Source organism: Aquarana catesbeiana, linkage group LG03, assembly GCF_042186555.1.
Source record: "Aquarana catesbeiana isolate 2022-GZ linkage group LG03, ASM4218655v1, whole genome shotgun sequence".
Taxonomy (NCBI): Eukaryota; Metazoa; Chordata; class Amphibia; order Anura; family Ranidae; genus Aquarana; species Aquarana catesbeiana.
The window spans coordinates 462,023,060-462,046,201 of NC_133326.1; positions in this window are offsets into that span (position 1 = coordinate 462,023,060).

Here is a 23,142-nt window from a genome sequence, read left to right on the forward strand (position 1 = left end):
TATATAATAAACCCAAAGCCTATATAAAATATGCTGGATACAAATCTGAAGCCTTTAATATCGAAAGAGGTACCCGACAGGGTTGCCCATTATCTCCCTTATTATTTGCCCTTATACTCGAACCCATGGCCCAATACATCAGAACAAACCAAACTATAACTGGCATTGAAGTAGGAGGTATTACACACAAATTATGTATATTTGCAGACGATATATTACTATTTCTATCATCACCACAGGTCTCTGGTCCTAACTTAATACCAGCTCTTGATGGATTTGCAGCCCTATCCGGCCTTATGATTAATCCTAAGAAATGCCTAGTGCTTAATATTTCACTCACAAACATGGAATTGATCCCGGCTAAGGCTGCACTCCCATTCACATGGGCAGAAAAATCAATCCCATATCTTGGAATTCATTTAACAGCATCTCATTCTGACTTATTCTCAACCAATTATCCTCCTGTATTAAGACAGATCACAAATCTAATAAAACAATGGTCGCAACTTCCTTTATCCTGGATAGGGAAAATTAATGCAATCAAAATGACTATTCTACCCAAATTGCTTTATCTATTCAGAGTCCTCCCTATTCCAATTCCTTCCTATTTTTTGAGAATAGTACAAAAAAGAGCAACTTCGTTTATATGGGGCTCTTCTAAACCACGTATACCTATACACACACTACATCTTCCCAAAAATAAAGGAGGCCTGGGATACCCTAATTTTACTAACTACTACAGAGCAGCACATTTGGCCAGTCTGTCCAAATACCATGCAAAACAGGAAATCCCATTATGGGTATTTATAGAGGCTTCAGAAAATGACCCTCTATTAATATCAAATTTATTATGGCTTGATCCTAAAGACCGCTTTAAAATTCATAATCCCATAACTAAACACTTCTTATCTCTCTGGGATAAACTAAAAACCAAATATCAGTTACAATCTCCACACAATCCTCTCCTTTCTTTTATCAGAAATCCGGCCTTTTATCCGGCATGGATCTACCCAAATTCTTTTAAAGCTTGGACAACATCAGGCATTCAGACACTAAATGACTTCATAGCATCTAAATCATTCCTTTCATTCCCATCGCTTAGAGAAAAATATGATCTACCAAACTCTGAGATATTTAGATATCTCCAAATCAAAAATTTCTATACACCATTCCTAAAGGGGGATACACCATTATCCCAATTATCCATTTTTGAATCAATCTGTACAAAAGATCCATTTGCTAAAGGTACAATTTCATCACTTTATAATCAATTATATGGAGTAGCAAATCTTAATAGACCCTCTTACGTTCAGAGGTGGGAGGAGGACCTGGGACGAACTTTAGAAGACACGGACTGGTCTAACATATGGCTCACATCTAAGTCATCTTCACCCAACATCTTAGCACTGGAGACAAATTATAAAGTCCTAACTCGCTGGTACCTTGTACCCGCTAGAGTGGCAAAATATTCACCTAATACCTCAGCTCTTTGTTTTCGAGGATGCCCAGAAATAGGCACATATTTACACATATGGTGGACGTGCCCAGTAATCCAAACCTTCTGGAAGGAAGTTTTCGTGATTGCATCTAAAATATTTAAAAAGATAATACAACCAGATCCATATTTAACTGTACTTAATCTAAAACCGGAATGGTTAACACTCTCTCAATTCAAACTTATGATCCAACTAATAACGGCTGCAAAACAAACAGTGGCCAAGGCATGGAAATCTCCTACATTGGTACTAGCAGAAACAATTCACAGAATGAATAATACAATGTCCCATGCTAAGATGGTAGCCATCGATCAAAATCAAATTCCAAAATTTGAAAAACTTTGGCACCCTTGGATAAAACAACAGTTCCTGTCAAATTTCAATGACTCTGTCCTGTTGCCATGGTAACAGATTAAATGACTTACAGAGACACCCATTCTAAGGCTTCAAAGAGAACTAAAAAGAATAATAAACTGACGAGCGGGACAACCTTGTGGACCATACCTCTACCTTTCAACCCTTTTTCTTCTTTCTCTTTCCTTTTCTCCACCTTACGATTAAAGCTCATTATCAGAATTTATTTGACCTATATACACTCTACTTGTAAACAATATGTATAGTAGGTATAAATCATTTAAATACCTACAAAAGTAACTAAGGAAATGATATATATCTTTAATTTAGGTTTACGTGAACCCAATGTTTAATATTTGAAATTTCATGATATTTACCTATATAAACCCTACTGTAAAACAATGAGCTTACTTTATAGATCCTTGTAAACTTACTTTATGTATCTTTATAACATTGTATAGTCAATAAACTTCTTTTGACAAGAGAAGTGAAAAATGGTATTGCTTGAATTAAAGTACATTTTCATTTTACATACATGCTCTGGTCCCATTGTGTACTTAAAACTGGGGTATGCCTTTATAGCAACTAAACATGTTCAGACTTTTTTTTTTCAACCAGCGAGCAGGATGAAAAAAAACTGTCAGATCCTCACATCAACACAATGATGTGCATGCAGGGATCTCTTGTGCTGAGCTTTTGTATGAGATTGTAGGCCATACCCACCCCTAAATAAAGCCAATTCCCCAGATACGACACAAAAAATAATGGACATCATTCAATTTTTGGCAAAATTTTGGCCACGGCACATTTATTGGTTTACATATACAATAACAATTTTTTATTTTTTGTTGTTAAAAAAAACTTTCAGCATAATTTTAATGAACACAAAATTATTAACCTGCCCAGTTATCAGAACTTGAGCAGCAAGTCACCAACATTCTACATATACAAAACACACCCCCCCCTAGAAATCCAGGGTGACCCAACCCCATAAATGGTGCACGAGACTAGGGAGGGAGGGAGTTCTTTCGCTGCTGCTCCGGTCCAGGGGGAAAGGAATAAGCCCCACACCACCAACCCTTTTATTGACAATCTCAAGCTTCCAGCACATTCCCAATAATCCTATTGTATCTTCTTGGATCTGCAATTAACATATTTAAAGTGACCTATATCCTGCCTAAGCCCAGATTCAATATGTCAACACCTACATCTGAGAGTTGCACCCCATTGAGCCTGTAAAGCCCTGGGATGCCACCTTCCAGATCCACATGCCAATACGATAAGCCACCAATACTGGGCATATATTTCTCCATGGCTCTATTAAATCTTTTCCTCATCTTTTCCATCACTCTCCTTTGAGGCAAGGACAACTAAGAAAGATGCAGAATTATTTCCAAAAATGTGATAGTTGTACCTGGGGTAGTCATTGTAAAAGGGTGAAGATCCCTTTTAATCATAAATAACAATGTCCTAATATTACCTAAATCGTTTCCCCCTAAATGCACCACTAAAATAAAGGATGGGCCCAAACCAGAAATAATCTTGATAAATGAAAATATAACTGGTACCACTGAAGGCCTCTCATACCCTTCCAAAATAACACAAAGGATTCTGGATGCAAGGACAAATTCACTGAGTAATTGCGTTGAGCGGCTCTTTTACGTGCCCAGTATACAAAGGAGTGTCCCAGAATCCATACAGTGCAATGTAAAATTAAATACTTGTAGATATTACAGTAACACACCGCCCTTTACTCAAAATACCACCACTGCGCCACCAATCTAGTGATAATGTGAAAAGTTATAGTGAAAAAAAGTGTGAATGAGCTGCCCCTATATAAAAAAATAATAATACATAAAAAATTCTATCCAATATATCCATACACCTGAACAACTCCCCACTGCAGATACATAGGAAGAAATAGTGGCGCTCTAATAGGTAGTGTAAATCAATGTCTGAAAACGATGTATAAACTATGAATAACATACAATGTTCACCAAGTGCTATCTTGATACAGACATAAATAAACAGTGTCAAATTATATGAATAATGTGTAAATACAGTAAATATCAACCAATCACACCATCATGTGCTGAATGTGAGTGAGTGGAAAAATTATATTAAAATAACAGTCCATATATAAGTAAAAGTGAAAAATTATATAAACTAAGAGTCCATATAAAAAGTGACAAAAATGAAGAAATCTTGATATTTAACCACTTGACCACTAGGCACTTAAACCGCCTTTCCTTCCCAGACCAATTTTTAGTTTTCAGCGCTGTCGCACTTTAAACGACAATTGCGCGGTCGTGCGATGTTGTACCCAAACAAAATTGATGTCCTTTTTTCCCCTACAAATAGAGCTTTCTTTTGGTGGTATTTGATCACCTCTGGGGTTTTTATTTTTTGCGCTATAAACAAAAGAAGAGGGACAATTTTGAAAAAAACACAATATTTTTTACTTTTTGCTATAATAAATATCCCAATTTTTTTTTTTTTTTAAATAATTTTTTCCTCAGTTTCAGCCGATATGTATTCTTCTACATATTTTTGGTAAAAAAAATCGCAATAAGCGTATATTGATTGGTTTGCACAAAAGTTATAGCGTCTATAAAATATGGGATAGATTTATGGCATTTTTAAAAAAAAAATTATTTATCTATTTTTTTTTACTAGTAATAGCGGCGATCGCAATTTTTTTTCGTGACTGTGACATTATGGCAGACACATCGGACACTTTTGACACATTTTTGGGACCATTCACATTTATACAGCGATCAATGCTATAAAATTGCATTGATTACTGTGTAAATGTGACAGGCAGTGAAGGGGTTAACCACTAGGGGGCGGGGAGGGGTTAAATGTGTTTCCTAGGGAATGCTTCTAACTGTAGGGGGAGGGGACGCACAAGGGTAGGAGACCGATCAGTGTTCCTCCGTTCTGGGAACACAGATCGCTCTCCTCTGAGCTGACAGGACGTGGATCTCTGTGTTTACACACAGAGATCCACGGTCCGGCCTGGTTAACGGGCAATCGCGGGTGCCCGGCGGACATCGTGGCCACCGGGCACATGCACCGGGTCCCAAGCAACGCGGCGGACGCGTGCGCCCCCTAGGCGGCCGGGAACCCGAGGCCGTCATATGACGTCCACCCAGGATGGGAGATCCCATCTGTGGACGTCATTTGACTATAGGCAGGTAGGGAAGTGGTTAATAACCAGACCAATTTTCAGCTTTTGGTGCAAATAATAATAAGTAAGTAATGACAATTACTCAGTCATGCAACACTGTATCTATATGAAATTTTTGTCCTTTTTTTCACACAAATAGAGCTTTCTTTTGGTGGTATTTAATCACCACTGGGTTCTTTATTTTTTGCGCTATTAAAGAAAAAAGTCAGAAAAATCTGTAAAAAAATGCATTTTTCTTAGTTTCTGTTATAAAATTTTGCAAATTAGTGATTTTTCTTCATATATTTTGGCCAAAATGTATACCGCTACATATCTTTGGTAAAAATAACCCAAATCGGTGTATATTATTTGGTCTTTGTGAAAGTTATAGAGTCCACAAGCTATGGTGCCAATCTGTGAAAATTGATCACACCTGAAGTACTGATGGCCTATCTCATTTCTTGAGACCCTAACATGCCAGAAAAGAACAAATACCCCCCAAATGACCCCTTTTTGGAAAGAAGACATTCCAAGGTATTTAGAAAGATGCATGGTGAGTTTTTTGAAGTTGTAATTTTTTCCCACAATTCTTTGCAGTACGGCGATACCACATGTGTGAGACTTTTACACAGCGTGGCCACATACAGACGCCCAACATGCAGGGAGCACCTTCAGGCATTCTGGAGCACCCAGGCCAATTCTGACATTTCTCTCCTACATGTAAAAATCATAATTTATTAGCTAGAAAATTACATAGACCCCAAAACATTATATATGTTTTTTTAGCAAAGACCCTAGAGAATACAATGGCGGTCATTGCAACTTTTTATCTCACACGGTATTTGCGCAGCAATTTTTTGAACGCTTTTTTTCTGGAAAAAAAACAGTTTTGTGCTTTAAAAAAACAAAACAGTAAAGTTAGCCCAATGTTTTTGCATAATATGAAAGATGAAGTTACGCCGAGTGAATAGATACCCAACATGTCACCTTTCAAAATTGCACGCGTTAGTGGAATGGCGTCAAACGTCGCTACTCAAAAATCCCCATAGGCGACGCTTTAAAATTTTTTACTGGTTACATATTGTGAGTTACAGAGGAGGTCTAGGGCCAAAATTATTGCTCTCGCTCTACCGATCACACCGATATCTCACATGTGTGGTTTGAATACCGTTTTCATGTGTGGCCGGGACTTATGTATGCATTCGCTTCTGCATGCAAGCACACAGGGACAGGGGCGCTTTAAAAAAAAAAAATTTTTATTGTTCATTTCACTTTATTTATTTTAGTTTGATGCTTTTTAAAAAAAAAAACATTTTTTTGACCTCTTTTTCCTATTACAAGGAATGTAAACATCCCTTGTAATAGGAATATGGCATGACAGGTCCTCTTTACAGTGAGATATGGGGTCAATAAGACCTCACATCTCACCTCTAGGCTGGGAAGCCTGAAATAAAAAAATAAAAAAAAAAGATCATGGCTTCGATCGTAGCGGTGAGTCAATAGAAGCACCGGAGGGTGGCGGGAGGGGGGACATCCCCTCTCGCCTCCCATAAGAACGATCAAGCAGTGGAATAGCTGCTATGATCATTCTTATGGTGTAGGGAATCGCCGGCTAAAAAAGTTGATATCTGAATGATGCCTGTAGCTGCAGGCATCATTCAGATATCCCCACACAAAGTCAAGAACGTCGTATGACAGCCGGCGGGCGGAAAGTGGTTAAAACCATTTTTTTTAAACACAAAGTTGACCAATTATACAATATTTCTAACACATAGCATGTACATACCAAAAATGACACCCCAAAATAGATTCTCATACATCTCCTGAGTACGGTGATACCACATGTGTGAGACTTCCACAGCCTGGCCACATACAGGGGCCGAGTACAGCCGAGTATGGCTGAGCATGGCAGAGTATGGCTGAGCATGGCAGGGTATGGCAGAGTATGACTGGGTATCACAGAGTATTGCAGAGTATGGCTGGGTATGGCAGAGTATTGCGGGGTATTGCAGAGTATGGCTGGGTATGGCAGAGTATTGCGGGGTATTGCAGAGTATGGCTGGGTATGGCAGGGCATGGCTGGGTATGGCAGAGTATGGTGGGGTATTTCAGAGTATGGCGGGGTATTGCAGATTATGGCAGGGTATCGCCGAGTATGGCTGAGCATGGCTGGGTATGGCTGAGTATGGCAGGGTATCGCCGAGTATGACTGGTTATGGCTGGGTATCACAGAGTATGACTGGGTATGGCTGGGTATGGCAGGGTATTGCAGGGTATTGCGGGGTAATGCGGGGTATTGCAGAGTATTGCACAGTGTTGTGGGGTGTTGCAGAGTATTGCAGAGTATTGTGGGGTATTGCAGAGTATTGTGGAGTATTGCAGAGTATTGCAGAGTATTGTGGAGTATTGCAGAGTATTGTGGGGTATTGCAGAGTATTGGAGAGTGTTGTGGGGTATTGCAGAGTATTGTGGGGTATTGCAGAGTATTGTGGGGTATTGCAGAGTATTGCGGAGTATTGCAGAGTATTGCGGGGTATTGCAGAGTATTGCAGGGTATTGCAGAGTATTGCAGAGTGTTGTGGGGTATTGCAGAGTATTGTGGGGTATTGCGGAGTATTTCGGGGTATTGCAGAGTATTGTGGAGTATTGCAGAGTATTGCGGGGTATTGCAGAGTATTGCAGAGTGTTGTGGGGTATTGCAGAGTATTGTGGGGTATTGCAGAGTATTGCAGAGTGTTGTAGGGTATTGCAGAGTATTGCACATTATTCTGGGGCATTGCAGAGTATTGCAGGGCATTGCAGAGCATTAGGGATGGCTGAGGATGGATGGATGGATGGCTGGATGTCACTGGTTAGCGCTGTGGGCACTACACATACAGCCCACAGCGCTACTGCCATCCATCCATCCTCCTCTCCACTCACAGTGTACCAATCGGTACACAGGAGGGGAGGAGAAGAACCGGCGTCATCAGATGATGCCGGTTTGTTTACATGTGATTGCTCCGTCATTTGATGGAGCAATCACATGGTAAACGGCCGCGATTTCCCTCCGGACCCGGCGGTCACGGATGTGTTCAGGTGCGTGCCCCAGGGAGTGCGCAAGAGGGGAACTCTGGGAAGACGTCATATGACGTGATCCCAGAGTTAAGCAACAGCCCTGCTGCCGTCATTCGGCTATGGGCCGGTTGTAAAGTGGTTAAGTGTCTTCTCAGTGTCTTCCACCACACCAAAGTGTTAGGTGAACCCACTCCCTTCACAAACACACTCACCGACTCCAATTGCCAGCACTTTCATGCAAGGCAAACTCGCTTTTTACCACACACCAGGGTAATAAGATCAACCCGATATCCAGCAATGTGTATGAGGATCGCTCCACATGTAAAATAATAAAGTGCTCCAATAGTGTAAAACAGCAAAGCTAATTTAATAAAACCACTACAATCTTCAAATGATCCACTCACATTTTACATGATTCAAACCAGCATAAACAAAGTGCAAATCACAGCAACACAATGGATAACACTGCAGATAGTAGACGGTCACGGCAGACCCGAGGTGTGCTAGTGCTAAATCTTCTGATCTCACCCCCTCCTCAATGGTCCTCCACTAGATCGAATCACCTTTCGTGTAGTGCGGCTTCCAGGGTCACACGTCACGCATCACAGCCAAGCCCCCGACATGTTTCGTCACAGATTGACTTAATCATGGGATGTAAAATTAAACAAACAGATTAGGTCTTACATATAATTTAAAACATTTAGACCTCCACCTCCCCATTTCCTTAATGTCTGATTCTTCTAAAACCTTCTTGGCTGCCTCTGAAGCTGCTCTTATTCTAAAAGAATGGGAAAAGAACTTAAACTCCTGTAGTCCCATTTGTCTGAGGCATTTATGCAAAATAAAGTTAAACTGGTACTTTGGCAGAGGTGCTAGATTTCAATGTATGAGTAAATGCCCTGACCCTGGAGGCCTAACCCCCAAAAATTGCCGGACGGTGGTTAACAGGCACACTGACTTGTCGTCGTGAGCTCACAAGGTAATCCACAAGCTCTATTATACTGGTCCATTTTTGAACGCTACAAGAGAATGTGAACAGCTGACTGTTCCATATTCACGTGGTCATAAAGGATACCCGAACAGCCATATTTCATACCCGGCACAAGCTCTGAAATGCGGAATGACTCAAAAAATCCTAAGACAAAAGCTTTCCTAAAAAGTAAGGTTTTGTATGCAGAACATCAAACTCCAGGTGTTGCTGCACAAAGACCACTAAGCATTTCCCATGAAATTTGTCTTCTGCTACCTGACACAAAGGTCATCCTTCTGTATCCTTCAATGGCCTGCTTTACCAAAAAATAAGACATACACAAAGGGAGTCTTTTTAACTGACAGAAAAAAGGAGATGCCTGCTAATGATTTTACTAAATGACTGCTTGAAAAACCTTGCTGCATGAGGGATGTCACAAAAGCCACAATCCCCCTTCTGACGGCCTGTTAATATTAAAGCCCTCATTGTTTGCAAATGATATCCAACTTCTACAAGCGGCTGAATAACTCGCCCAGGTCTTAGGAGCGACCAGCCCCTTAATAGCTTCTGATGCCCACTTCATATTAAAAGCCACAAGCGATCTGGGCATCAGATGCCTTCCTCGTCTGCTTCTGGAAGCAACTGGCAAAATCGGTCCATCTGAAACTGGGACAAGGAGTCAGCTATATTATTCAATTTTCCCGAAGTGTATTTTGCTTTCAGCCATATATTGTATTTTAAACATAAAAATACAATCTAACTCAACACCTTAAATACAAACAACAAACTGGATGAAAGGCAATTTACCACAAAAAGAACTCCCTTATAGTCCGTTTCAACCAAAATGCATCTATTTGCAAAATAAGCTCCCCACAGCTCAACCGCTACCAAAATTGGGAACAATTCCAACAGAATAATGTTCTTTGTGGTGTTTTGGATTACCCAAGATTCCAGCCAAGCTGCACAACACCAATGTGTTTCCCAGATTTCAGCAAAACCTTTGGAACATGCAGCATCGGTTAACAAGGGGAAGTCTAGAGAAAATACAAAATCCCTCTGGAAAAAGGACTGCCCATTATAAATATCTAGAACCTTCAACCAAACCAGCAAATCTTCCTTGAGGGAATTAGTCAGCCTAATATGGGCAAACAGATACTTAAGGCTCATTAAAGAAAGATACAGATGCCATGAAAAAACGCAGCCCACTGGCATAATCCTGCAAGCGAAAGCTAAGATTCCAGGAGCGATTGCATATCCTTTAAGAGCACTTTCTTCTTCTGAAATGTGCCAACAAAAACCTCAATTTTACAAGCTTTGCCTCAGGCAAACGGAATTCCATTCTACCAGTGTCTATGTGAATCCCCAGGAATTCTAATGATGATATAGGTAGACACGTCTTCCTCCAACGGAATCCCAAAATGCTGGGAAAGTTCCCGTAATGTTTGCAACAAATCTGCACAAAGAGTAGAGTCAGGAGGACCAACAAATAAAAAATCATCCAAGTAGTGTATCACGCTGTCCACTTTGGACTGAAAACAAACTACCCAGTGAAGAAAAGTAGAGAAGTCTTCGAAGTATGAAGTATGAACATGACAAGGAACATCCATTGGGAGACACTTGTCAAAAAAATAACAATCATCGAAATGAAAACCCAGGGAGTTGGATGCTGATGGGCAGATTGGCAAGAGGCGAAAAGCTGATTTTCTATCTGCTTTAGCCATTAAAGCTCCTGGTCCAAAATACCTAATTTTGGCGATTGCATCTTCAAAAGTCGCATAAGAGACTGGGCTTGATGCCATATCAATGTCATTGTTTGAAGAATTTTCTTTTGGAAATAACAGGTGATGTATGAGACAGGAAGACATTGGGTTCCCGCTTAGGCACTACCCCAAAGGGGAGATACGAAAACTCTTAAACGGTGGATACTTAAATGGACCTTCAATGCACCCTTCAGCAATCTCCTTCAACACCTTTTCCCTAACTAACTGGGGAAAAAATTAAACTGAGTTCAAGTTACCCACCACTGCACAACCGTCCCCTAAAATGGGGGGCAATGGGAAACTCTGTGAAAAACCATCAGTGAGAAAAAGCACCTTTTCCCAGTTTGGGTACCTGTCCAGCCAAGGGAGCATTATTTTGAGCCTCAGTGGAGTGCAGACTTTTAGGAAAAATATACCTCTGCACTTGACTGGACCCTGCATTCACATTCTTCTTAAAGCACTCACTCATCAGGTGCGGTCCTGCACAAAAAGCACATTCATGCCTATATTTACATGAAGCATTCCAACAGCATTGATTTTCATTGGGAGCAAAGCAAGAAGCTCTTATAAAAGCTGTTTGCACAGGGATAACTGTACCCTGCTTTGGAGTGACTTGTTTCTGGGGCAAAATCAAGTTGAGCCACAAACCCACGTCTTTCATTCCCCACCTGAGTGTGGGGTGAATGGACAATTTTTGCCTAAATGACTCATCATAAAAATACCACCCAGATCCCCCCAAATTTTTGTAAGCTTCCAATATGTAATCCGAGTGTTGGAACAAACCTCTACACAATTCCTGGTGCTTTTCCGCTATCACTCCAGAATAGATACAATGGGCCTGCAGCCAACTGTGAAAAGGCCTAGGAATAGGTCTACGCTTGTCCTCCTCCTGCTTCTCTTCCCCATCTTCTATCTGATTTAAGCATGAAATCCTTGTTGAATGGGAGGAGGGAGAATATATCTATAAAATCCCTCTTCCATATCTTCTCCTTCACTGACATGTTTAAATGATAACCTAGGGGAGAAATTTCACAGGACATAACCTCTTTCATGCAAGCTTCAGGAATATTATTCCTAGCGGATGAAGCTGCATTTACTGTTTCAGGAACTGATACATTACTCTGCACCCTATTAACCAAAAGTGCTAAATTGTGAGAGAATAAAGTGGCAGAGTTAACGTCAGAAACAATAGCTGGGGCTGAGGAGGATACCATAGCTGAAGGAGCAGAGTGGACAGAGTTAAAAACAGGAGATAAAGTTTTAACTAGAGAGGACATAGATCCCACTAAAGCAGCCAGTACATTAAGCTGTGAACACTCACCAGCTACTGGGGGCTGCCCTGTGTTTTTGTGAGCCATACCCTCCAGCAGCACACTTTGTACAGGGACCAGCGGACCTCTCATAGCCAGGGGCGCAACATGTCTGAACTCTTAATTACCTTCCTCTGGCTGGGACACCTGGAAAGCCTCCTGTGTTCTGGGGGCTCATGGAGAAGGTGGCGGCCACCCCAAGATTCCTTCACCACAGGCTGTTTGGATTTGCCCCGCCTTCCACCTCTGTTCCCTGCCTCTTCTTGTTTGAGAGGCGGCTCCGAACCAACAAACCATTTACCGTCGCTTCTCCCGTAACTCGCCGCTATTCTCAGCTTCCCCCGCTGCTGGGCTGTAAACCAGGACTGCCTAACCAGGGATTCCATGACTGGAGGTAAGCTCATTGCTCAGGTCTTCCACAGTTCTTCCGCTGCTGCTCCAGGGGAAAAGGAAAAAGCCCCACACCACCAGTCCTTTTATAGAAGCTCCAAAGCTTCCAGCACATTACCAATATTCCTATTTGATTGTCTTGGATCTGCAATTAGCATACTTAAAGTGACAGTAGCCTATATCCTGCCGAACCCTGACAAATATATTTAAATAGCCTATTAAAGCCACAAGGTGTGCTGGCCACAATCTCACACAGGTGGGCCCTAAATTTGTGCCCCCCTTTTACATTCTCACAGCGGGGACTTCATCCTTCCCTCTGTTGAAACAGAAGCTGGTTATTAGACTGGCTTCTGTCAAACAGGCAGTGGTACACATGTACTAATAGACAGCTGGTTCTGGCCCAACACACACACACTGACAAATGGCTGCTGAGAACTAACTATTTTTTAGTGAAGAGCTGACACATAACAAAGACCCCATTATTGGCTATTTTAACCTTGCTAACAACTATTGAACTGTAATGCATGGGATCATGGTTCCTTTAAAATTGGATCAATAGGGATCCTTTCAATTTCAGTCCAGCCAATTTCTACATGTACCTTCACTGGAACTGCAAACATCTTTGGACTTGCAATAAACTCACCGTGCAGTAATTTTGAACCTCATTCCTATGAGTGCCATTTTCTTTGGGTCTCTGTGCTTCTCTAAACATTTCTGGAAGATCATGGCTGGTGGGAGGGGTTGGCATGGGTTTTGTACATAGTTTCTGGAAAACATCACAGCACCTGGCTCCTGTACTCCTCCCAAGAGCCCTCAGTGGATTGACTTTTGAAAGAAGTTATACGAATATCAGATTGTCTTGATTATTGGATGTTATTCTGGAGGACTGGGCATTCCTTGGCAGACTGAAATTGCACCCAAACAGCCCTAGATAATGCTCACATGTAATGCTGAGGCTCCATGATTAACACTGAAATCCAATGAATAAAAGGGGTGGGCCAGGGCAGTGAGGCTTGAAAGGAAAGTGTTACATGAGCTTGGACATTTTCCCAACAGAGAATTAGACGGTCTATATCTGACTTACTACAGCTTCTAATGCCCACTGTGAGACGCTCACAATTTATGTTGTACAACAAAATCAAAGAAAGCTATTTCAGTACAGGAGAGAAGCCTGTGCAACTGTGTAAGACTAATGGTAAGGCACTAGATAGTTCAGTCTGCATATAGACATGTTTTCAGTTTTCAGAATAATTCTGAAAACAGGTTTTTATTGTAGCATCTAAATATTAGCAAGTGCCACCACTAAACATCTAGTAATATTGATATCTTTAACCACTTCAGCCCCAGAAGGACTTACCTTCTTAATGACCAGGCCATTTTTTGCGATACGGCACTGCGCCGCTTTAACTGAAAATTGCGCGGATGTGCGACATTGTAACCAAAAAAAATTGATGTCCTTTTTCCCCACAAATAGAACTTTCTTTTGGTGGTATTTGATCACCTTCGAGGTTTTTATTTTTTGAACTATAAACACAAAAAATACTGACAAATTTGAAAAAAAAAATGTTTTTTACTTTCTGTTTTATTACATATCCCCCAAAAATTTCTAAAAAAACAAATGTATTCATCAGTTTAGGCCAATATGTATTCTTCTATATATTTTTGGTATAAAAAAATTGCAATAAGTGTATATTGATTGGTTTGCACAAAAGTTATAGCTTCTACAAACTATGAGATAGATTTCTGGACTTTTATTTTTTTATTGTTTTTACTGGTAATTGTGGTGATCTGCAATTTTTAGTGGGACTGCGAAATTGCGGTGGACAAAGCTGACCCCAAGTGACACTTTTTGGGAACCAGTGACATTATTAAAGTGATCAGTGCTAAAAAAATGCACTGATCAATGTATAAATGACACTGGCAGGGAAGGGGTTAACATGAGGGGACGATCAAGGGGATAACTGTGTGTCCCTGGGTGTGTTCTAACTGTGTGGGGGACAGGCTTACTGGACAGCCCAGAGATCACTGTTCCTGATCACTAGGCACAGCCAATCTCAGTGCTCTCCCCTGTCAGGATGGGGATCCGCCTTTTTTACATAGGAAGATCCCCATTCTGACTCTCTGTACTGCTAGACCAGCGGGTGCGCTCCTGTGGTGCATGGCGGGCAGGCGTGCGCACGCCCACTGTATCTCATGCACAGAATGACGTACAGGTAGGTCGGTTTGCGCAGCTGAGCCGCCTTGCCACAATTTATATGTTGAAGGTGGTCGGAAAGTGGTTAAAACAAATATAGGTGTATATGAAATAACAAACAGAAATCTTAAAAGAATATATACTAGTGCATTTTCAGGCTTAGTTACTTAACCTATGACTGTAGGAGTTCTTGGGAGGTGGAACTCGCATGTAAACTATTGGAGTTCATGAGTCAGGGCCATCTTTAAGGCAGGGAAAATGGGGCAGCTGCCCTGGGCCCAGACATTGTTGTGGGGCCCAACATCTCGTCACATAGTGCAGCTATAGCTGAAGGGACAGGGAAGCAGTAAGCGGCACCATAACTGACACCACGGGGGCGTGGTCTTGACATGCAGCGGTGAGGACGCATCTCTCCTGGGCTCCGGCACTGGTGACAACTATAACTAACATTTTCAACATTTCCTAATGGCTGTCACCCTAAAAAACATGCGTAAGAGAACGAGCAAACAAATGGCTAAAAAGGGAACCTCGTCGGGCTCCATAACAAGATTCCTGGCCGCGGAACCAGAGGACCTATTGAATATGGATGGACTAGGCCGCTCTTCACGTGGCACGGGCTCTGGCGCGGGCTCCGCCTCTCATCACAGGCCTGCATCCAGACACCGTTCTCCAGCATCGTCAGCTGGCTCGGAGGGTGAGGGCAGTATGTCCAGGCACTCAGAGGTAGCTGCTCTGGTGGGTGATCTGCCTACTAAATCTGAACTGGCTTCTATGTTCCTGGGTCTAGAACGATACATTAAGAAAGAGCTTTCCGCAGTACGCTCTGACCTGTCGCAGGTATTAGAATGCATGGAGGAGACAGAACATCGCCTGGATCAACATAAAGCCGCCATTAGGAGCCTGCAGAATACCACCCACAGCCTCACCATCGCACATCGGATGGCGCTATACAAAATCGAGGACCAAGAGAACCGCAATCGGCGGAACAATAAAAGGATTTGAGGCCTACCTGAGGCAAATTGGAAACTCAATGATCAGTTGATACTGGAAAAAATTGATAAGAAAGCAATCAGGGATGACCTGGCCCTTTATTTTAAGGAAAATATGCTTCCGGAAATATCCCCGGGCACACTCTGGGAGGCCCACAAGGCCTTTATATGTGTGAAGCTTATAGAACTGGGTTCCAGAAAAAAGAGAGAGCTTTCTCTTACAAACTTACAAACAAAATTAATTAGTGAGATTGGTGCTCTCGAATGGAGTCACAAAGCTGGACTGTCTCAGGCCATATTACACACTCTTACCCAGAAGAGAGAGGAACTAAAAGCCCTCTTTCATTTGGAACAGAAACAACAATTTCGCACGGTGGCCCAACGCTTGCATGAATGGGGCAATAAGTCAGGTAGGCTTTTGGCACGTTCACTGCAACAGAAAAAGTCTGCAACCTTTATAGCCAAAATGAAATCCCCGAACGATACTCTACTATATGAAACCTCGGCAATAGCTAAAGAATTTAGATCATTTTATCAGCACCTATATCATGTAAACCAAAATACAGCGGATTATGAATCCAAGACTAAGCATATTCAAGATTACCTAGCACAGGCCAATTTACCCAAACTCCCTCCTGACACTTTAGATTCCCTTGAAGGAGAGTTCACCCTATCGGAATTGAGAGTTGCGTTGAAAGCTATGGCCAATGGCAAAGCACCGGGCCCGGACGGCTTCACGATAGTATATTACTGCTCCTTTGCAGATATCTTACTCCCTCAGTTAACCCGCTACGCTAACACGATTCCGACTGGTGGCACTCTCCGACCTGAAACTCTTCATGCACATATCACAGTTCTATCCAAGCCGGGCAAAGACCCCAGTAACTGTGGAAGCTATCGGCCCATTTCCTTGCTAAACCTAGATGCAAAATTATACGCCAAGGTCGTAGCAAATAGGCTACTTCCTTTGTTTCCACAATGGGTGTCTAAAGATCAAACGGGTTTCACCCCAGGTAGGGAGGCAGGTGACAATTCTTTACGTACTCTGTCATTGATGGCATATGTGCAAGGAACTTCCCAGCCCACCCTGTTATTATCAACTGACGCGTAAAAAGCGTTTGATAGGGTGGACTGGGAATACCTGTTAGCAACACTATCTCATCTAGGTATTGGCCCCTCTCTCCTAGCCCAAATATCAGCCCTTTATAACTTTCCTACCACCCAATTGAGAATAAATGGCACACTAAGCAAGCCTTTCACATTATATAGCGGAACCCTTCAGGGATGCCCCCTCTCACCCATTTTATTTGCCTTGTCCCTAGAACCATTTTTATCAACGATTAGACATTACCCCAATATTCATGGGATAACTGTTGGGAACTCAGAACATAAGTACGCTGCTTATGCAGATGACATATTGTTTTATATACAGCATCCCTTAATTACCCTCCCAAACCTAATGTCAGCCTTTACAACATTTAGTGATATTTCCAATTTTAAAATTAATATGACAAAATTGGAAATTTTAAATATATCAATTCCAAAAACGACTGTTGCTCACCTGAAGAGATCTTTGCCCTTCAGTTGGCAAATTTGTTCGATGAAATACTTAGGTATATTTCTAACCCCTAACCCGGTTTCTCTGTTCCGTGCTAATTTTATGCCTTTGTTAAACAAGATCAAGTTGGATCTTCAGAGGTGGTCGCAGCTTGCTCATTCTTGGCTGGGGAGGATCAGTGTAGTGAAGATGAACGTACTACCCAGGTTGCTGTTCTTGTTTCAGATGATTCCATATAGAATCCCCGTGTGCTATTTTACACTGTTAAGATCTATGCTTTGTAAGTATGTGTGGGACAGAAGGCGGCCCAGATTAGCTGGAACCCTCCTCAATAGACCAAAAAGGGAAGGAGGCCTAGCACTACCCAACATGAAAAGGTACTTTTTAGCAGTAGTGTTGAATAGAATTTCAGATTGGAAACATCACAGAGACTCTAAGCTCTGGGTAACCTTAGAAACCTAAGCTCTGGGTAACCTTAGAAACAGACGTATGATGTGCAGAACTTTTTCCCCAAATATGGATCCCAAAGAAATATAGATATTTATCTTCTAACACGTCACCGCTTACATGTGCTACCTACACAATTTGGGACTCAATGTGTAAACTACACAAATGGACGCACAACTCTCCCCTGTTGCCTCTGACCGGCCACAATTATTTTCCCCCCGGGAATATAGATCCCAAAATCCATGCCTGGAGCTTTGGAGCCACAGCCTTGTTACATCAAGTTACCACTGATTCAGGCATCATGCCCCTCTCAACGCTCATCACTACCTCGTCAGTGACAGTCGTGGACCAATGGCGTTACCGACAGCTGTCAGCCTTTGTTCAATCTTTGCCAAAACCCATACGCACCATCTCGGACTTGACACCGATAGAATCCGCTTTCGTGGAAGAACAACCGGTTGAGAAACCCCTCTCTTACTTCTACCATGCCCTACAGTCACTAGCTTCCAAAGGATACCCTGCTTTCATCAATTACTGGGAGAAAGACCTCCATAAAGATCTTTCAGAGACTCAGAAATTAACGATTCTCTATTTGTCTCACACATCTTCGATGTCTTCCAAAACGGCAGAGGTTAACTACAAATTGTTGACCAGGTGGCATTATACCCCAGTAGTGCTTCACAGGGCCTTTCCACAAAAATCACCACTATGCTGGCGTGGATGTGGTGAACGCGCAACTCATGCCCACGTTTGGTGGTTCTGTCCCCTTATTCGTCCCTATTGGCTGAGAATCCTTCACTGGATTAAAGAGATCCAAGGTTTTGAGATTCCTAACGACCCATGGGTCATACTTTTACACTGTACGGATAAACCAGCAGGATCATACAAGAAATCTGTAACACCACACCTGCTTAATGCAGCAAAGGCCCTTATCCCCCGCTAATGGAAGCAATCGACTATTCCTACATTACGCCAATGGCTAATGGAGGTAGACCACATCTATCATATGGAAGATCTCACATACTCTCTAAGAAATAAAGCTGACTTCTCAAAAAAAGTGTGGTCCTGCTGGTTTGCCTTTAAATATACATCAGCCTATGCAGATATCATGTCTCACCCTACATAATATGTAGTTTAGTGGTATACTTTGAATAGGAGATTGACTGAGGCAGACTACTCGCCCGCCCCCCATCTCTGTCCTCTCTTTTTCCTACTTTCCCCTTTCATACGCTTTTTTTTTTTTCTTACTATCTATCTTTCTTTTTTATCTCATTCATGTTTTATGTATCATTTAGGGCTATGTGTGGAGTGGATATGGTTGCTCCTGCCCTAAAAAATGTTCTTATAAATGACAAGATGGCAATAGCATGCGAATCTGGGCCAGATAGCGAAAGACGTAATATGGTCTATATCCTGTTAATTTACGATCTACAATTTACAAATTACAATGTATATCTATAATTTGCAGAATGCTACATACCACACTGCGATGTGGCTCCTTTCTTTTCATTTCATTCTATGCAATGTTTATACGATGTTAACACGTGTTTGTAAAACATATCTTGTTTTCTAATAAAAACCTATTAAAAAAAATAAATAAATAACTGACAAAAAAATAACTGACACCAGAGCTGGTTGAGTGGAGAGACACACTGACAAGCAGCTGTAGGGGCCGGAGGAGTGAGGGAGTATTGCAGAGAGGAGGCAACTACATTCCTCAGCATGGATGAGCGGAAAGCCGATGAGCGGGGAGAGTTCTGATTCTGAATATGCACGTCTGCTTAATTGAGCATATGTTTTCCACTGTTTTAGCTGCTAAATTATTATTGCCCTTCTCTGCTTACTACGAGGAGAGGCCAATAAGTTCTTACCCTTACCATGATCTAGATGTGCTAGAGATCTGAAATTTTGCAGGTTTATAGGTGGATATCTTAGTAATATGCGTGCCAATTTGTTTTTGTAGGTCATGGTGAATTATAGTTAGAGCCAAGAAAAATGGAGTAGGTGTCATGCCAGACAAAGTTGAATATCGAGCTGTGATTAATGGATGAATGTTGCACCTTAGACTAGTTGGGGGTGGGTGATGAACCATGTTTCCATGTTTCTTTAGTCTCAAGATCATACAGAAATACCCAGCTTTCATCCATGGGAACTAGTCTGTTTAAAAATCCTCTTCATTTTTGTGGTATACCGTAGGTCCAAGAACTTTGTCCGGCATGACACCTACTCAATTTATCTTGGCTCTAACTATAATTCACCACAACCTACAAAACAAAAAATATGCATATTACTAAATATCCACCTATAAACCTGCACAATTTCAGATCCCTAGCACATCTAGATCATGGAGTAGGTGTCATGCCAGACAAATTTGAATATCGAGCAGTGATTAATGGATGAGTGTTTCTTTAGTCTCAGGATCACATAGATATACCCAGCTTTCATCTATGGGAACTAGGGATGAGCCCAATGTTCGAGTTGAATGTTCGTGTGTTTGCCTAACAGCTAACAATATGCTGTGTTCGCGGCAAATTCGAAAGCTGTTACACCGTTAAAGTCTATGGGACACTAACATGAAAAATCAAAAGTGCTCATTTTAAAGGCTTATATGCAAGTTCACACAGTGGTTCAGAACAGTACCACAGCAAAATGACATTTTTAAAGGAAGAAATTGTCATTTAAAAATGATCGCGGCTCTAATGAATTGTCAGGTCTCGGCAATATAGATAAAACTCATTGAAAAAAAGAGCATGGGATACCCCCAGTCCATTACCAGGCCCTTTGGGTCTGGTATGAATATTAAGGGGAACCCCAAACCAAAATGTAAAAAATTGCGTGGGGACCCCCTAAAATCCATACCAGGGCCTTCAGGTCTGATATGGAAATTAAGGGGAACCCTGCGCCAAATTTAAAAAAAAATGGCATAGGGGCCCCCCAAAATCCATACCAGACCCTTATCTGAGCACGCAACCTGGCAGGCCACAGGAAAAGAGGGGGGATGAGAGAGCACCCCCCCTCCTGAACCGTACCAGGCCACATGCCCTTAACATGGTGAGGGTGCTCCTCTTTTCCTGCGGTTTGCCAGGTTGCGTGCTCAGATAAGGATATGGATGGATTTTGGGGGACCCCTACGCCATTTAAAAAAAAAATTGGTTCAGGGTTCCCCTTAATTTCCATATTAGACCCAAAGGGCCTGGTATGGATTTTAGGGGGACCCCCACACAATTTTTTTTTTAAGAGAGAGAGAGAGAGAGAGAGAGGTCATCCTACCCAATGCATAAAACATATAGCATTCTGTAGCTTTAACCTCCGGATGATGATATTAAGTGTAACTTCCCCATTACTAAGCCATGATGTATTTGGGCAGGTAACACATATGCAGGTAAGCAGGGTGACCTCTCTATATATATATTTCTCATTGGTCACTACACTACTTTTTTTTATATAATACTTATTTTTACACAAAGGCATTTGAAAAAAAAATTATAATTTTTTATAATTTATTTATAATATATTTAATTGGTATTCCATATATAGTTTATAGGACTCTTCTTCTCATGTTTTATATATTAATTAATTAGGTGATGCACCCTCTCTATTGTTTGGGCCTTTTACAAGGAATTTGCCGGCTTTGCGGGGTGGTTAGCCTGCAGTGTCGGTATTTGCCACTGGGAGCTTCTCGCTCTTGGTTTTTGACTTATGACCCAGCATAGAGACAGACTCTACCTTATTTTGTTTAATCAATTCCATTCAATGTTTATGTATATTTTTATTTTTATCTGTACAACTGTATATGTATGTAGCTTCAGGATGCCTTCTATATATACATGTAATCATATTGTCTGCCGGTATACTTGTAAGGCGAGCGGAGATGCATTTGTCCACAATTATAATTAGTGGAAATGAGCTTATGCTCAATGGATGGCCCTTCTTTCCCCCACTCTCTATTACGGTTTGCCCATGAGGGAGGGGTCGGTTAAATCATCACTCCCATTAAACTCCACCTTAGCAGTGGGAGAGGGGAGGACCCGGCATGTCCGCTCGCTATATAAACCGTTTGACGTAGCAAGATGGCGCCGCCTTTGAAAACATCGCTGACAAAACGCGTAAGCTGGGGCTATGCACTTACCTCACTTCTGTTACGGAGACAGGGAGCTTGGAACGCAGCTGGACCACACGCTGCGAGACAGCTCTTGCTGGTTACCTATCGCCCACAGCTCTAGTGTTTTTTAGCTTTTATAAGACGTTCCTTTGGTTCTTCTTATGTTTTTTAATAAAAAGCATTTTTTACTATAATACTACACTATGGGAGTCTTATCTCTTCCAATGAGGATTTATCCCTGAAGAAAAACCACCCCCTCTTCTTTGGATATGGTGGTAGAGGCTGTGTTGTATGACTGACCAATCCGGACATCCTGCTTTAGTGGAAACATGGACCATTGGCAGAGGGACCACAGGGGACTATCCACGAAAACCACCTTTGATGTTCCTTAATGCCTGTCACCCCTGTAGGGGTATGAGGATCTGGTGAGTGAGGAACCATAGGGGGAGCACAGAAGTCATCGGTCAACTTGAGCACAAGAGTCACCAGCTGTTTGAACTGTTTTATAACAAACTTTTTTTGCAACACCTTTTTTGCAACACCATTTTTCAACATTTTAGTGTTTATCATTTTTTTTATTTTTTTGGTGTTTAATTTATATTATATATATTTATGCTTACTACACTGGACTCGATATGATGCACATCTGGTACAGATCGATACACTATCGTTTATATGTATAACATTATAATTGAGTGGTATCACTGAGTTCTATATGATATGTCTAAGTATTATAATTTTTATCTGTAAAGGGGTATCACTTATAGCAGGGGTGTCCAAACTACGGCCCTCCAGCTGTTGCGGAACTACACTTCCCATGAGGCATTGTAAAACTCTGACATTCACAGACATCACTAGGCATGATGGGAGTTGTAGTTCCTTAACAAATGGAGGGCCATAGTTTGGACACCACTGACTTATAGTGTATCACAGTGGATGTTTTGCACTTTTTGTTACACATTTAGTTCACTTAATTTTAATTAGGGAGCACCATTCACCCCATCTTTCACTTTCTTCACATTTATTAGCCTTCTAGGGGGTTTATTAGGGGAGGCTGCATACCTTCTTTTCTTTCCAAAGCGCAGAGTTTTTTGCATTGTATTCTTTTGATTATTCATGTTCGTGTCCCATAGACTTTAACGGTGTTCATGTGTTCTGGCGAAGTTGTTGCCTGTTCGCATGTTCTGCTGCGAACTAAACAGGAGAGTGTTTGGCTCATCCCTAATGGGAACTCATTTGTTTAAATTGTCCTCCTCATCTTTGTGGTACAGGTCCAAAATGCTTTGTGCACATTGCACTTATTGCTGTTTTTGGAATCACGGCTCGGTATTCAACTTTGTCCGGCA